Below are 11,308 nucleotides of genomic sequence, written 5' to 3'. Positions count from 1 at the left end.
TCATAGATCACTCAGAAGAACACGATCCTCACGATCACCACGATGAGGAAGGTGATGATGTAATCTTTGACCCGGCTAGGACGTACCTCCGGCGGTGCTCCTTGTAGAGCATGTACTTCCTTCGGCGGCAGCTATGCTAATGGCACTGCCTCATCGATGGCATGATCTTCCTGCAGCTCCTCTTCCAGGAAGGTGAGGTACTCTTGTTGTGCCTCCTCTAATTTTGCATATCCTCGGTAGCTATTGTTGGAGTAGCCATTGACCTGATCTTGACAGACTCTCCATGTGACAAGGTATTAACTTTTCAATGCCTACGGATTGTAGACTAGGGTTTAGTTGGACGTAGAGGGCAAGTAGATCTCGAAGGTTTCAGCCGAAAAGTACTCGACGAATATGAAAACTAGGGTTTTAGAAACAATGATTCGATGATCTCTGCGTCCCTCGACTCCCCCTTATATAGGAGGCGGGGCCGAGGGATTCGTGCTGTACAAGTTAGAAGGTCCGGGAAGGTTTCTAACTCATCCCGTAAGATTACAAATAAGACTTTCTATTACAACTCTAGCTTTCCTTAATAATATCTTGGGCTTCCGAATCTTCTTATTCTTCGGGTAATGGGCCTTCAGTAAACCCCGGGTACTATCTTCGGCAGGCCCATTTGGGATGCCTATGTCGGTAGCCCCGAGATTTTGCTTGAATCGTAGAGTCAGGGAAAATCTCCACTGTTTATTTTTACTTGACAACTTAAACTTTTCTATATTTCTTCATATAAATTTCTATATTGTACAGGGATAATGGTAGTTGGGGCTAGTTCATCTGACGGATCAGGTACTAGTTAACTGCTCTAGTGGCAATCCGCAAAAACCTACTTCAAAATCATGTCCCCGGACATGATTTCGGGATACTGGTGTAAACTTCGACGAGTGCCGCTTAAGGTCTTACCATTCCGTCGAGTCCCGGTCATATTTATCGGGTACCTAACGCGTCCGTTAGGATTTTTCTTCGTATCCGTTGATACGGATAAAAGTAGCAAACCGACGTCGGAGACGGCGCCACGCCTCACGGAATAGATCCGGGGTCTTACCTTCGCAAAGTTTTGCGGCATTCAGAAATTGATCGCAACTTCGGCGTTCGAGAATATATTGTCGAGTGCTTATTCGGCTGATGGAATGGCACATTTTATTGAGTCAAAGATGACTTATATTGCTCTCCCGATGGGAGTATATGCAGAGTTATTTATAACTCGAAATATACTCTTTTTGCTTTTCTATCTTTCTTCTTTTCATTCTGTCTTCCTTTCTTTTTTTTTATAATTTCATCGGGCACGCGAACAGCGTTCCCGATGGGAGTAGCCCCCGAGGCTACAGCCAAGGACTTGTGCTTGGTTGTAGGCTCCACACTTTATGCCGCTATATTTTCTTTCTCTCCCGAAGTTTTATAATTTCTCGGGTGCGCGAACAGCGCTCCCGATGGGAGTAGCCCCCGAGGCTATGAACAAATATTTGTATTTGATCATAGGCTCACGCCATTTCTATTTTGTCTTTCTTGATCTTTTCATTTTTCCAAAGTAGCCCCCGAGCATTTGACCAAAAACTTGTATTTGATCAAAGGCTCTCCAATATGTTTGCATGTCGCCTTTTGATGCAGCTGTTGAGTCGAATTTTTCTTTCTGCCAAGGTGACGTTATTGCTGACGATAGCCACGATTGTAAGTCAAAAAATCGCGAGAAGTTTTTCTCCCGCTGCCTTGCGGGCCCAATTGATCCACTATCTTGACACGTCGTGCAAGTGGGGGACACACGTCCTCCGCTTTTTCTGGCGCACTGATACGTCTCCGACGTATCGATAATTTCTTATGTTCTATGCCATATTATTGATGATACCTACATGTTTTATGCACACTTTATGTCATATTCGTGCATTTTCTGGAACTAACCTATTAACAAGATGCCGAAGTGCCGGTTCTCGTTTTCTGCTGTTTTTGGTTTCCGAAATCCTAGTAACGAAATATTCTCGGAATTGGACGAAACGAAGACCCAGGGGCCTATTTCGCCACGAACCTTCCAGAAGACCGAAGAGCATACGAAGTGGGGCCACGAGGTGGCCAAACCACATGGCGGCGCGGCCAAGGGGGGCCCGCGCCGCCCTGTGGTGTGGGCCCCTCGTCAGGCCCCCGACTCTGCCCTTCCGCCTACTTAAAGCCTCCGTCGCGAAACCCCCGAGGCAGAAAAACCACGATACGGAAAACCTTACCGAGACGCCGCCGCCGCCGATCCCATCTCGGGGGATTCCGGAGATCTCCTCCGGCACCCTGCCGGAGAGGGGATTCATCTCCCGGAGGACTCTACACCGCCATGGTCGCCTCCGGAGTGATGAGTGAGTAGTTCACCCCTGGACTATGGGTCCATAGCAGTAGCTAGATGGTTGTCTTCTCCTTATTGTGCTTCATTGTTGGATCTTGTGAGCTGCCTAACATGATCAAGATCATCTATCCGTAATACTCTATGTTGTGTTTGTCGGGATCCGATGGATAGAGAATACCATGTTATGTTAATTATCAAGTTATTACATATGTGTTGTTTATGATCTTGCATGCTCTCCGTTACTAGTAGAGGCTCGGCCAAGTTTTTGCTTTTAACTCCAAGTGGGAGTATTTATGCTCGATAGTGGGTTCATGCCCGCATTGACACCGGGACAGATGACGAAAGTTCTAAGGTTGTGTTGTGCTGTTGCCACTAGGGATAAAACATTGGCGCTATGTCCGAGGATGTAGTTGTTGATTACATTACGCACCATACTTAATGCAATTGTCTCGTTGCTTTGCAACTTAATACTGGAAGGGGTTCGGACGATAACTCTGAAGGTGGACTTTTTAGGCATAGATGCAGTTGGATGGCGGTCTATGTACTTTGTCGTAATGCCCAATTAAATCTCACTATACTTATCATGCCATGTATGTGCATTGTTATGCCCTCTCTATTTGTCAATTGCCCGACTATAATTTGTTCACCCAACATGCTTTTATCTTATGGGAGAGACACCTCTAGTGAACTGTGGACCCCGGTCCATTCTTTAATACTGAAATACAAATCTGCTGCAATACTACACACAATACGGTTAACCCTTTGTTACAGCAAGCCGGTGAGATTGACAACCTCACTGTTTCGTTGGGGCAAAGTACTTTGGTTGTGTTGTGCAGGTTCCACGTTGGCGCCGGAATCTCTGGTGTTGCGCCGTACTACATCCCGCCGCCATCAACCTTCAACGTGCTTCTTGACTCCTACTGGTTCGATTAAACCTTGGTTTCTAACTGAGGGAAACTTGCCGCTGTGCGCATCACACCTTCCTCTTGGGGTTCCCAACGGACGTGTCAATTCACTAGTAGGAAAAGCCTCATCAGTGGCGCACGAAAAATGGATTCTGTGGCGCACGGGAGGTGCGCCACAGAAACGTCGCCACAAAAATAAGGTTTCTGTGGCGCACCTGCCCGTGCGCCACAGAATTAAGGTTTCTGTGGCGCACTAGTTCTTAGGTGCGCCACAGAAAAGCGTGCGCCACAGAATTGGTTTTTAGTGCGCCACAGAATTTGCTTGTATTATACAAGATTTTGTGCTGCCTGCTATACACATGCAGTTTAGACAGCAATACAGATACACAGATACACAGGTTATATACAGCAACATTCAGATATAATATAAATATCATGTACATTGCACAGATATAACATAGAAATCATCATCACATTACTTGGAGCCCGATGGAGATACATATATAGTGGCAAGTGTCAAATGTTTTGCATACAACTCTTAATTCATACAAAATTCACAATTTCGAGATACAAAGTAGTCTTCATCCGGTTCCTCCTTTGCTCCGTCATCTCTACCCACCAGGCTCGCTTGCATCGGGGTCCTTCATCCAGTTCCTACTATGATGAAAATGGAAGAAAGTGAGACCAACAAGTCCGATGCACAAGAGAAATGGAATAAATGCCTCATACATTGTTGGTCAACACAAATATTAACATTCAGGGATGGTGTAAGTGAGACCAAGTCCGATGCACAAGAGATTGATATTTGTGCTATCTTACCGAGGCTCACTTACGCCGCCCCGAGTGTACGGTGACCAAACATTTTAATCATCGGCATTTTGAAAATGTCAAAGCAAATGGAATGACAAAATGGAATAAGTGCCTCATACATTGTTGGTCAACACAAATATTAACATTCGGGGATGGCGTAAGTGAGACCAAGTCCGATGCACAAGAGATTGATATTTGTGCTATCTTACCAGGCTCACTTACGCCACCCCCAAGTGTACGGTGACCAACATTTTAATCATCGGCATTTTGAAAATACCAAAGCAAATGGAATGACAAGGGCCTCATACTTTGTTGGTCGAAACAAATATTAACATTCCGGGACGGAGTTAGCGAGCCAGGTAGGATGCACAAGAGATTGATATTTGTGCAATCACACGAGGCCCACTAACACCGCCCCTGAGTGTACGGTGACCAAGCATTTTAATCATCGGCATTTGGAAATCTCAAAGCAAATGGAATGACAAAATGGAATAAGTGCCTCATACATTGTTGGTCAACACAAATATTAACATTTAGGGATGGTGTAAGCGAGGCCAGGTAGGATGCACAAGAGATTGATATTTGTGCTATCTTACCGGGCTCACTTACGCCACCCCGAGTGTACGGTGACCAAACATTTTAATCATCGGCATTTTGAAAATCTCAAAGCAAATGGAATGACAAAATAGAATATGTGCCTCATACATTGTTGGTCAACACAAATACTTTGCAGAAGGGCCCCCTTTCCCCGGTCGGCGTTCCTTCAACGGGTGCTTGACGACACAACAACGCCGATCTGCATCTCCGGCGCGAGAACCACGCCGGTCCCTCGCTGTCCAGGTGAACGAGTCCTTGATGCAAAGACCGTGCCGGCCTGCCCGAGCATTATGCCGGGCCGTGTTGCCGCGCTTCAAGCCGTGTGTCCCGCCCTGCACTGTTCGCCTTCTTGCCCGGTGAACCAATAGGCTGATCGTTGGAATAAGGAAACCGATGACAGCCGGTCGCAAGATTAAATTGCGATCGGCCGTCATCGGCTTCCTTATTCCAACGATTAGTCTATTTGTTCACCGGGCAAAAAGGCGAAGAGTGCAGGGCGCGTGATCGACACGGCCTGAAGCGCGACAACGAGGGTCGGCATGATGCTAGGGAGGCTGGCACCGTCTTCGCATTAAGGACTCGTTCACGTACCGGACGGCGAGAGAAGAAAAGTGGTGCTGCGCCGGAGAGGCATGTCGGCGTTGTTGTCTCATCAAGGACTCGTTCACGGAACGGCGGCCGGGGAAAGGGGGCTCGTCTACAAAGTATATTGCGGCGTATAGGTGACCAAACATTCTAATCATCGGCACTAAAATGGAAGAAAGGCCAATGCAATTAAGAAGTAGCTAGTATGAACTAAATGGAATGCCTCATACTTTGTTGGTCGAAACAAATATGAACATCCCGGGATGGCGTTAGTGAGGCCAGGTAGGATGCACAAGAGATTGATATTTGTGCCATCACACCAGGCTCACTAGCGACACCCCGGAGTGTACGAGTGATCAACCAACCATCTAATCATCGACAAGTACAAAAACACCACCAAACCAGCAACCATGGTGACATAAGTCAAGATGCTCAAACACACATAGCATGCATGGAGCGAGATGCTCCAAAGGGATTATTCATCACTTGGTAGTAACCAAGTGATGCTGGCAAGAGAGAGGCCAAGCCTGAGCTAGTCAATCCAGTAGAGATGGATATGCATAAGTAAGCAAGAACACATAGCCTATCCAAGTTAACCAGATAAAACCAACCTTGACAGACCAACTCGAATCACCTAGCACCACCTAGCATTTTAAAACCATCGAAACAGTCCTTTTTCTTCAAAGGATACCACGGTGGCATTCATTTACATGATCCCCTACAGTGGATATCTCTAATTTCATCAAAGCCAACAAGAAAAAGAAATATATCATTACTCTGTTGAGTTCAAAACAAAGCTAGGGTCCATAAGGGATTACTCATCACTTGGTAGTAACCAAGTGATGCTGGCAAGAGAGAGGCCAAGCCTGAGCTAGTCAATCCAGTAGAGATGGATATGCATAAGTAAGCAAGAACACATAGCCTATCCAAGTTAACCAGATAAAACCAACCTTGACAACCAACTGAATCACCTAGCACCACCTAGCATTTTAAAACCATCGTAAACGGTCCTTTTTCTTCAAAGGATACCACAGTGGCATTCATTTACATGATCCCCTACGGTGGATATCTCTAATTTCATCAAAGCCAACAAGAAAAAGAAATATATCATTACTCACTTGAGTTCAAAACAAAGCTAGGGTCCATAAGGGATTACTCATCACTTGGTAGTAACAAAGTGATGCTGGCAAGAGAGAGGCCAAGCCTGAGCTAGTCAATCCAGTAGAGATGGATATGCATAAGTAAGCAAGAGCACATAGCCAATCCATGTTAACCAGATAAAACCAACCTTGACAGCCAACTGAATAACCTAGCATCACCTAGCTAGTCTTTTAAACCATCGAAACTTCCCATTTTCTTCAAAGGATACCATAGTGGCATTCATTTACATGATTCCCTACCGTGAATATCTCTATTTGGATAACATAAGCAATCCACACCAAGTAAACAAGTCCTCATCACCTTATACGAGGTTCAAACTTTGGATTTGTTTCCAACAAAGGTTGGAAAACAAATCAAATCCATTTAGTTTAACTGAATCATCACCAACACATGGTTCATTAATAAGAAGTGACAAGCATAGCACCAATTAATCAAGCAATATAGCAGCATCAGTAACAAACATAGCACCAATTAATCAACTATAGCTCCATCGAGTAACAAGCATAGCAGCAATTAATCAAGCAATAGCGAGCATGACCTGCACATGACACTTTACTAAAGCCAAAGCTTCAGTAAAGCAATCAAGGCTTTCATGCAGTTCTTGACAGGCAACAACTGCAAGCAATGGGATCATAATTCAATCCATGTGCACATACAAGGTGATAAGCAGTTAATTACAATTGCATTAGACATCAATTGCAACCTGGCACAGGTGAAGATTGAATCACCCAATGTCCAGAACCAAACAATCATGGGAGTCCAACAATGGCATTCTATAACCAAAGGCACCTCCAACAATGTCAAGCTAAATCGTTCCAACATCATGCTAGCAACTAGCAACACAGCAGCATCAACATCCAGAGCACAACAGCAGCACAACAACATCCAGAGCATTTCATCGAGCACTTTGTGCTCGCGCGGGAGAGGAAGAGGGAGGGGAGGGCAGAGGTGGAGCTCACCGAAAACAGGGGTGGAGGAGGAGTTTGACGACGATGGCAGGGGTGGAGGAGGTGGAGGACGCGGCGGCTCGGCCTCCTCCTTGATGCGGCGGCGCCGGACCCTCCTCCTGCACGCCTTGGCCCCTCCTCCTCCACGCCGCAGCGGCATGTGCTGCTGGTGGCGGGGATGGGTGGAGCGTGGGGGCATGCGCCCCTCGCGGAGGAAGGCGGCGACGGCGATGGCGATGGCGACGACCATGGCGGCGCGCCTTGGTACGGATCGGAGGGGGAGAAGGGAGAGAGGCGGCGCGGCGGTAGGATGAGGGCGCGGGGAGGGGTACGGGGATAATATAAGTTCCCCTATTTCTGTGGCGCACCAGCTCAGGTGCGCCACAGAAATAGTTATTTCTGTGGCGCAGCAGGCCATGTGCGCCACAGAAATAGTTATTTCTGTGGCGCAGCAGGAAGTGTGCGCCACAGAAATACCTACGCTATTAATTGGGAGTGCCAGGATGTGGGCCCCACATAGTTTCTGTGGCGCAAGTTTAAGCAATGCGCCACAAAAATAAGCTAGTTTTGTGGCGCACACAGACTCGTGCGCCACAAAATAAGTTTCTGTGGCGCACTCAAAACGGTGCGCCACAGAACTAAGCTTCGCCTATAAGGGTTTTCCTACTAGTGATTACACGCATCAAGCAAATTTCTGGCGCCGTTGCCGGGGAGATCAAGACACGCTGCAAGGGGAGTCTCCACTTCTCAATCTCTTTACTTTGTTTTTGTCTTGCTTTACTTTATTTACTACTTTGTTTGCTGCATTATATCAAAACACAAAAAAATTAGTTGCTAGCTTTACTTTATTTATTGTCTTGTTTGCTATATCAAAAACACAAAAAAATTAGTTACTTGCATTTACTTTATTTTAGTTTATTTCATCATGCTTCCTTTTAATTTTACCACAAAAGACATACCGGTAGGACGCGGGTCTATAATTGGGAGAAACAATATAGAAGAATTTTTCACTTATGTTAGTACCACTCGAAGATTTTGAAGATAGACACTTGGTAGACCTTGCTCCCACTTATGAAATTGCTGCTGCGCATTTAGTTCGCCTTGCTGGAAACTAAATTTGTTAATCTCAATCCTATAATCCAACACATGTTTCTTACACTTGGTGATATGGAAGAGGGGGAAAAGAAAGATTTTGTTTTAGAAACCCTTCTTAGAGAATTTGGTGGTCTAGCAAGAGAGGCTAGAAAGGTCTTTGCTAAATTTAATATGCTTGATTCTCATACTAATTTTGTTAGTCTCCTTGAAAAAATGGACATGGATAGAATAAGGTACACTAATAATTCTAATGATGGTGGGGAGATCAAAGCACCAATACCATGTAAACTCCTAGCTATGAATGATGCACTAAAAAATAACTATGCTTGGCTTGTTCCTGAAAATTTGTTCGATGAGAGTAGCAAGCCCAAGACTAATGAAAAGGGAGACGCTAAAACTTATGTATCCAATATACTATGCATGGTTGAGAAAACTCCAAACCCCGTTGTAGATGTACCACCCTTTGATAATACTTGAGATACACTTTCTGCGCCTAGCTGAAAGGCGTTAAAGAAAAGCGCTTATGGGAGACAACCCATGTTTTTAATACAGTATTTTTGTTTTATATTTGTGTCTTGGAAGTTTTTTACTACTGTAGCAACCTCTCCTTATCTTAGTTTTATGTTTTGTTGCGCCAAGTAAAGTCTTTGATAGAAAAGTAAGTACTAGATTTGGATTACTGTGCAGTTCCAGATTTCTTTGCTGTCACGAATCTGGGTCTATCTCCCTGTAGGTAGCTCAGAAAATTAAGCCAATTTACGAGCATGATCCTCAGATATGTACGCAACTTTCATTCAATTTGGGCATTTTCGTTTGAGCAAGTCTGGTGGCCTAATAAAATCCATCTTTACGGACTGTTCTGTTTTGACAGATTCTGTCTTTTATTTCGCATTGCCTCTTTTGCTATGTTGGATGAATTTCTTTGATCTATTAATGTCCAGTAGCTTTATGCAATGTCCAGAAGTGTTAAGAATGATTGTGTCACCTCTGAACATGTGAATTTTTATTATGCACTAACCCTCTAATGAGTTGTTTCGAGTTTGGTGTGGAGGAAGTTTTCAAGGATCAAGAGAGGAGTATGATGCAATATGATCAAGGAGAGTGAAAGCTCTAAGCTTGGGGATGCCCCCGTGGTTCACCCCTGCATATTATAAGAAGACTCAAGCGTCTAAGCTTGGGGATGCCCAAGGCATCCCCTTCTTCATCGACAACATTATCGGGTTCCTCCCCGAAACTATATTTTTATTCCGTCACATCTTATGTACTTTGCTTGGAGCGTCGGTTTGTTTTTGTTTTTGTTTTGTTTGAATAAAATGGATCCTAGCATTCACTTTATGGGATAGATACACGCTCCGCTGTAGCATATGGACAAATATGTCCTTAGGCTCTACTCATAGTATTCATGGCGAAGTTTCTTCTTCGTTAAATTGTTATATGGATGGAATTAGAAAATGCTACATGTAGTAACTCTAAAATGTCTTGGATAATTTGATACTTGGCAATTATTGTACTCATGTTTAAGCTCTTGCATCATATACTTTGCACCCATTAATGAAGAAATACTTAGAGCTTGCTAATTTGGTTTGCATATTTGGTTTCTCTAGAGTCTAGATAATATCTAGTATTGAGTTTTGAACAACAAGGAAGACGGTATGGAGTCTTATAATGTTTACCATATGTCTTTTATGTGAGTTTTGCTGTACCGTTCATCCTTGTGTTTGTTTCAAATAACCTTGCTAGCCTAAACCTTGTATCGAGAGGGAATACTTCTCATGCATCCAAAATCCTTGAGCCAACCACTATGCCATTTGTGTCCACCATATCTACCTACTACATGGTATTTCTCCGCCATTCCAAAGTAAATTGTTTGAGTGCTACCTTTAAAATTCCATCATTCACCTTTGCAATATATAGCTCATGGGACAAATAGCTTAAAAACTATTGTGGTATTGAATATGTACTTATGCACTTTATCTCTTATTAAGTTGCTTGTTGTGCGATAACCATGCTTCGGGGACGCCATCAACTATTCTTTGTTGAATATCATGTGAGTTGCTATGCATGTCCGTCTTGTCTGAAGTAAGAGAGATCTACCACCTTCATGGTTGGAGCATGCATATTGTTAGAGAAGAACATTGGGCCGCTAACTAAAACCATGATTCATGGTGGAAGTTTCAGTTTTGGACATATATCCTCAATCTCATATGAGAATAATAATTGTTGCTACATGCTTATGCATTAAAGAGGAGTCCATTATCTGTTGTCCATGTTGTCCCGGTATGGATGTCTAAGTTGAGAATAATCAAAAGCGAGAAATCCAAAATGCGAGCTTTCTCCTTAGACCTTTGTACAGGCGGCATGGAGGTACCCCATTGTGACACTTGGTTAAAACATGTGCATTGCAAAGATCCGGTAGTCCAAGCTAATTAGGACAAGGTGCGGGCACTATTAGTATACTATGCATGAGGCTTGCAACTTGTAAGATATAATTTTCATAACTCATATGCTTTATTACTACCGTTGACAAAATTGTTTCATGATTTCAAAATAAAAGCTCTAGCACAAATATAGCAATCGATACTTTCCTCTTTGAAGGACCATTCTTTTACTTTTATGTTGAGTCAGTTCACCTATCTCTCTCCACCTCAAGAAGCAAACACTTGTGTGAACTGTGCATTGATTCCTACATACTTGCATATTGTACTTGTTATATTACTCTATGTTGACTATTATCCATGAGATATACATGTTACAAGTTGAAAGCAACCGCTGAAACTTAATCTTCCTTTGTGTTGCTTCAATACCTTTACTTTGATTTATTGCTTTATGAGTTAACTCTTATGCAAGAT

This window comes from Lolium rigidum, chromosome 3 (genome assembly GCF_022539505.1).
Source record: "Lolium rigidum isolate FL_2022 chromosome 3, APGP_CSIRO_Lrig_0.1, whole genome shotgun sequence".
Classification (NCBI taxonomy): Eukaryota; Viridiplantae; Streptophyta; class Magnoliopsida; order Poales; family Poaceae; genus Lolium; species Lolium rigidum.
This window is presented reverse-complemented; position numbering follows the sequence as displayed.